The following is a 7,197-nucleotide window of genomic DNA, read 5'->3' on the forward strand; positions in this document are numbered from 1 at the left end:
ACCTAGCATATATGACACCCAGGGCCCATTATTTTTTTAACACCCCCCCCATCTGTACGAAAAACATGATTTTTAGTAACAATCCACATATCACACATGAGTACTTATGAAAAGGTAGCATCTTACATACAGCAGTGAGCAATACAACATCAGTACACCCATTGTAAAACTAAACAAGCCAGACTAGTACAGATCAATCCTACACCGTCAATCCTAACAGAAAACCATGTCTTTCAAACACACAGAACACAGAAAACACCTTCGCCTAGTATGGAATATGTCATCACAAACTAACCCCTCTCCCTTTTACAAAACTGTAGTGTGGATTTTAGCCATGGTGGTAACAGCTCTGATGCTCATAGAATTCTGAGCATCAGAGATGCTACCACCACGGCTGGCGCTAAAAAATGCTCCACAGTTTTTGTAAAAGGGGGGATAAAATAGAAATACATAGACAAAGGTTAAATTGAACCAGTAAGAAGCTGAACTCTGCATACAGTGCACCACAGAAACAGTGACACATGTCTCCTAAAGCAATAAATAAATAGAAGTTTTTTTTCTACCTTTGTCTTCTGTGGTTTCTGCTTTTCTCATCTTCTTGTAACTCTCTTCCTTCCATCCACTGTCTCCCATTCTCTTCCCCTATATGGCTCTTCTCTCCTTCTATGCCCCTTCCAGAAACTATATGCATCCCCCTTCCATCTCTCCTTTCACTCCCATTGGTCTGGCATCTCTCTCCTCTCCTTCCCTCTCCCACACCTCTCCTCTGCAATCCCTTTCCCTTTTTTCCTTTTCAATTTATTTTCTGCATCTGTCTAGATGACGTTCTCATCAATGTCCTCTCACCTATGTCCTTTTTTACTGTTTACCTAAAGCTTCCCACCTCTTTCCCTCACCCCTCCAGTGTTTGCCTAACTCAATCCTTTTCTCCCCATCATGTGCCCTCCTTTTATTTATCCCCTCCTTCCATCATGTACCCTCTTTCTCCAACCCTTCCATCTAGTACCTTCTCCTCTCTCTGTCCACTTCCATCCAGCGTCTGCTCCCCTCTTTCTCTCCTCCCATTTCCTTCCTGCATTTGCTCCCTTATCTCTCCTATCCAGCATAGGCTCTCCACTACCATCCAATGTCTGCCCTTTCTCTCGCCATCCACCCCTCTTTAATCAGCATCTGCCCCCTTTCTCTCCCTCCAATATCCTTCTCCCATATGTCTCTTCCCTTTCTCTGTACATCAATTCTATTAGCACCACCCTTCCATACCACCCTGCCCCCTTTCTTTCCCTCCACCACTCTTCCATTCCAGCAATCCTGCTCCTTTCTCTCCCTTCATGCAGCAAGGTCCCACGATGATTGTAGCTGCTGGCTTCCAGTCTACCCCACTCTGATGTACTTGCTCTGGAGCGGACTCAGCAGCCACATGCTGGACATATGTTAATTTTAACTGGAAAATTAAGCTGAATTTCAAATCTAACATGAAAAGAATGTCTAAGTTTTAAACATTTCACTAGTAGTTTGTCCTGTGCTGCTCTTGTGTTCAATAACACAACCCTTGATCACCCCCCCCCCAAGCCAAAGACACCTGTCCATCTTATCAACTTGCACCAGCCAGCCCTGACAGGACTTCTCTCAATGGACAGGTCACGATGTCACACCATCATCCCCTCCTCAAAATTCTGCTGTGTTGTACTCTTTTTCCATGATAATCTTCATAAATCTAGCTTTAATTGCTTGACTTTGTAAACATCTTTGCTTACTATTTTTTTCTGTTTTGGGTCATAGCATAAGCATTATTTAATGTGACTAGTGTTTAAGCCCGTTAGATTAATAGTTAAAAAAGTGTACTGAAAACTTACCGTGTGAGCTTTACTATCCTTTGTACAGTTGATTTCCAGGCTTGAAATAGTTTTCTGAATTTTAAGCTTTTATGTTTTTATTATTTGTTGTTGGATGCTGCGGACCTCAAAAATTGTTTGTTTCCCATTTTTCCAGCTGACCTCTGGGACAAATAAGTGCAATAAAAAAGGCCAAAATGTTTCAGAAATCTCTTCATCTCGAGAGATCATTCTCTCCTGTAACAATGTCAATGGCACTATTTTCTTCGAAACTGCTCTCCCTCCCCAACTAACTATCCATACAAACATGCATACATGTAGACCAAAGCCTCGGTTACCCCAAACCCCCCTCATCTGAACATAACACACATAATTTTGAGACAACCCAAGAAACCCTGACTAACCCAAAGTTCTAAAGGAATGCCTGGTGCTCAGATGCTTCCCTGTTTGGTGGTTACACTTCTCCCTCCCCATTCACGGTTTCAATACTCGCGATTTCACATATTCATGATATTTTGGGGGGAGGGGGGGAAAACCCATAGTATAGCACGTTCTCGCCTCTCTGCCGCCTTCCCCCACCCCCCGGCATCCTGGCCTTACCTGGTGGTCTAGCAGGCTTTCGGGGCAGGAGCGATCTTCCTACTCTCCTGCCCCGTGTAGATCGCCAATAGGAAATGGCTGCCGTGAGCTCTTGTTGTAGTCTCGAGACACTACGGGAACTCAAGACAGTCATTTCCTGTTGGCGATCTGCACGGGACAGGAGCGTAGGAAGATCGCTCCTGCCCCAAAAGCCCGCTAGACCACCAGATAAGGCCAGGATGTCGGGGGGAAGGCGGGGGTGGGTCAGAGCAGGACGAGAAGATATTCACGATTTTTCCCTATTCACGGTCTGGCTCTGCCTCTATCCCCCATGAATACCGAGGGAGAATTGTATATTATACTGTGCATGTGGAGGCATGGAGGCATGGAATTTCAAAGTACATGTGCAGCTAAGGGTTTTATTATTGTTATGTTATGAAGATTAGTTTAAGGAATTTTGTTTTTTGTTTTATTTAATGTCATATATCTATAAAATTTCCTTATAGACAATATTCCTTGTGAATATTCTGTTTGAGTTTGGTAATAGTTTTCCTTGGTTAGGGCCATCTACAACTTTCATTATAATGTCAGAAAAACTCCTAACTCTTGAAAAAGCTACATATAAATGGCCATGGCTGAAAACTGTTTCTGGTAAGTAAATGCCAGTTTTTTCTAGGGTTTGCCCCTGAGCTTTATTAATTGTCATTGCGAAGGCTAATGTGATTGGAAATTGGCGCCTTCATAATGTAAAGGGCAAATCAGTGGAGGTTGGAGCCAAATCAATAGGTGGAATAAAAACTAAGGGCTCCTTTTATGAAGCCACGTTAGCGGTTTAACGTGCGCTAATTTGTCAGCCGCGCTAGCTACCACTGCCACCACTAGCCACCACTGCGGTAGTTTTTCGGCTAGCACGGGGGTTAGCACGCACTAAAAGGGTGCGTGCGATAAAGCCGCTAATGCAACTTCATAAAAGGAGCCCTAATTCTCCTGCTGAACCTGTTATTACTTGAGCAATGATGAGATTGTTTTTTAAGTAATTAGTGATGAGGCGGGTACCATTGTGCAATCCTCTTTTAGTGTTTAGATTTCTAAGCAGCATAATTGCTCCTTTTTTAAGGTTGAGTTTATGTTTCGGCATACCTGTTGGAGTTAGTTCATTGAGGAACTCTATTGGATAGTATGTGTCTTTCTGAGTTGAGACATCAATTGAGGTTGAGCTGAGATATGTTATAGTTTGTCCTTCCAAAATGTTGAGTACCTCTTCGTTTATTGTGTTAACATCAGAGTTTTTTGGTCAAAGTATAGATTTTTTTGTTAATTTTGGAATATCGACAATAGTAATTTTTTCTCCCAAAAAGTCTTTGATATTGTCCGTGGTTAAAATTTGGGAAGGGATTTCAATGATGTCATCAGACAAGCCGTCAATGTATGGCGTATCACCATTACCAACTTTGATGAGCCAAATGCTGAAATCAGTGTCAACTGAGCGAATATTGTTTTTAAGGTTGAGGATTTTGAATTTGAGCCACAAGTTGTTATTTTTTATACATGCCTCTTTAATTTTTGTCCGGTCACCATAAGGCACCACGGGAAATGTTTGATGGAAATCTCCATCAAATAAGAAAACTTTTTCTCCAAAGGGTTTGTTGTTATCCATTATTTCTTGCAGTACTTTGTCAACCACTGTAAGAGCTATAGAGGGGGCCATTGTACATTCGACTCAAATGATTAGTTTAGTGGATCATAAATTGTCAGCATCAGTAGAATTTAGACGCATATTTGATATTGAGTTTTAAAGTATAGGCACAGGTAATTTGAACTGGGAGTGGTATGTTCTCCCACCCTTAAGAAGATTTGCTGCTATACCTGTGGAGGCTACAGGGAATGCAGTGTTACCTTTTGCATGAAATATGCTGAGATGTGTTGTGTAAAGATAGATTTTACCACTTTCTCCTGGGCCATCCAAGAAGAAACAAGGGTGGGAGAGGTTGTCATTTTGGGTTGCTGACAATATTTGTTGTAAAGCTGTTTTGTGATGTATGTTTAAGGTTGTCATCATTTGCTCAGCTGTTTGTTTTTCAAAGGTTTGGTCGTAGGTATTTTTAGTAGGTCAGTATTTGGTAGTGTGGATGGTAATCCAAAATCTTCACACTTTTTCCATGGAGTAGTAAAATGTTGGATATTTCTTTAAGTTCTATGTTACAGCATACAGTGCATTCATCATTGTGAGTGATATGTGTGTGAACTAAATCTTCAATGAGGTATTCTTCATATTTTAGGAAAAGGTCATTCATATTTTATAGGGAGGCATATATGCAGATGTATGCGAATAACTCCCTTAGTTGTTTAGGAAAGCTGTATTGGACAGCATTTTCCAGAGTGTTCTCCCATACTTTATCATCGTTAATGAGGCCTCTTTGTTTGGCGGCCTCTTGGAAAGTAGGGTAGATAATTCCATTTACAGTTCTTTGATGTTCTTTTTTTTTAAAATTCTTTATTGATTTTCCAAATATCAAAACTGCAAAACAGAAATATGTATCCATATAATAAGTCAATAAAATCACATTCATCATACAAATATACATGAACAACCATTTTTTCCAACCCACTCACCCAATGATTAATCAATACAAATCAATAAAAACATAGATTATTTCAGTTCTTAGATGTTCAAAGGATTGTGCACCAGAAACATTGAGCAAATAGGAGGCGCAGAGAGTAGCATTCTGGATCAGATAGTAAGTTGACAGAATACATGCATCCAATAACTTTTTCAGCACCCCGTTGATGTAATTTCCAAGTGTAAAGGAATGTCTGGGTATAATATGCTCCTTGCTTCTTCTTGGTCTTGATTTAATTTGAACCAAGCTGTCAAATGAGTATTGCGTTGTGAAGCTATATGTGCTGCTGTGGAAATGTTATTTGGGTTGAAAAATGCAGTTTGTTCATCAGGCAGATATACCACTAATCTGTGTATAGTATGTGAGTGGTAATGCATTTCAAATCCATTCAAACACTATGCTGCTTCTGGAGCGCTCACATATCTTGAATTCATAAAGTTTTTAATTTCATCATGATTTAAACTACCGTGTTCTTCAATTACAACATTTGCACAATCATGACCTTTGACGCTTTTCACAGAAGCACAGACGTCAACATTAATGTGGCAATTGCACTTGAGATATGGATTATATGGTACAACCCAAGTATTATCAATTGTCTTACCGTTAAAATTTGAAATTTAGTCTGTGTTTCGTCTTCTGTATTTGGGATAACCATTAATATTTGCAATAGTTTGTTGCTGAAATTGCTTTGGGTAATCCTTAGTGCATTTGTCATTTGTCATACATGGAGAATTAAGATTGTGTACTCCACATGGTCCATGAATCATATGCTTTGTTATAATTGCATATAAGCGAGGAGTGGTATTTATATTTGGAATTTCTGCAGATACAATTTTGTCAATCAATTCTTGTTTTTGGTTTACTATCATCTTTAAAAAAGAGTAGTATGTGAGCATGTGATAAACTACTCTTTTGAAATTCAATCACATATACAATGGCTTTTGTTAGTTCAAAGATATGTTTTTTACAGATATCATTGATCATAGCTTTAAGTTTTAGGTGAAATACTCTTGCGACTAAATCTGGTTGTGCATCAGCAGTTTGACCATGTTGTAGGTTATTAATAATCTTTTCCTCTTTGGGGTTGCATGTCATTGTAATGAAAATATAATAATAATAACAGTTTATATACCGCAATACCGTTAAGTTCTATGCTTAAGATCAGGCTTACCATATTTTCTGACAATTACCATTGCATCTTGATAATTTTATAGCATGTTTCTGGGGCTATCTGTAAATGAGGATGGCAAAATATAAGTTTTTCCAGGAATTAGACCTGCATCGTTGGCTTCATTAATTAAATAGTCCATTAATAATAATAATAATAACAGTTTATATACCGCAGGACCGTGAAGTTCTATGTGGTTTACAATGATTAAAATCCTGAGTATTTTTCTACTCGTAATTTTGGCTGATTTTGGCATGCATAATTTAGTCTGTTGGCTTCAGTTTTGACATATGCATCTACTATATATTGTTGTGTAAGACGGCCAGCGTATAAGAAGGGATTAAATACATCTCTGATGGAAAGACGGTACCCATAATATTGCATTTGTGTTACCCTACCTCTAGGATTTTGTGACTGATTTGTTAAGCCTATTAAAGCTTGTGGTCTGTGTTACAAAGGTATGTCAATTCCTCAGCTTTGATCCCCATATAGGAAGAGCAATGGGTAAACCACGGGTTCCCGATTTAGGATCAAGGACACTAAGGGGCTTATAATAATAATAAAAAAATAAAGTCTAAAAAGTGGCCTAAAAGGGTACTTGGACACCCCCCACCCGCCAACCCGTGAGACCCCCCTCACCTACACCCATGACACCAGCCCCCACCCCGACACACCCTTACCTTTAAAAAAAGTTGGATGGATGGACGAGTCCCAAGCCTGTCCGTCCGGCAGGCCCACTGTCCTCAGAATGCACTAAACAATAGCCAATCAGGGACTTTCTTAGGCTTAACCCTAAGGAAGTCCCAGATTTGCTCAGGTACCTGAGCCAATCAGGGCCTTAGGCTCCTCCCCGTGTATTACATGATGCACTAGGGTGGGGCCTAACTCCACATTCGTGTTGTGTCATGGAGGAGGAGCAGGAGCAGGAGGACTTTGCGATTCCTACTGCTCCCAAAGACAGCGCTGGAGGCTTAAGGAGCAGGAGGAACTGAGC

The 7,197-nt window shown here is 40.1% G+C and overlaps 1 pseudogene; it reads right to left on the bottom strand.

Annotated features, from left to right (window-relative positions):
- Positions 1–5,184: 5,184 nt before the first annotated feature.
- LOC117367984 lies at positions 5,185–6,345 on the bottom strand (annotated as a pseudogene).
- Between the last annotated feature and the right edge of the window lie 852 nt (positions 6,346–7,197).

This window comes from Geotrypetes seraphini, chromosome 1 (assembly GCF_902459505.1).
Source record: "Geotrypetes seraphini chromosome 1, aGeoSer1.1, whole genome shotgun sequence".
NCBI lineage: Eukaryota > Metazoa > Chordata > Amphibia > Gymnophiona > Dermophiidae > Geotrypetes > Geotrypetes seraphini.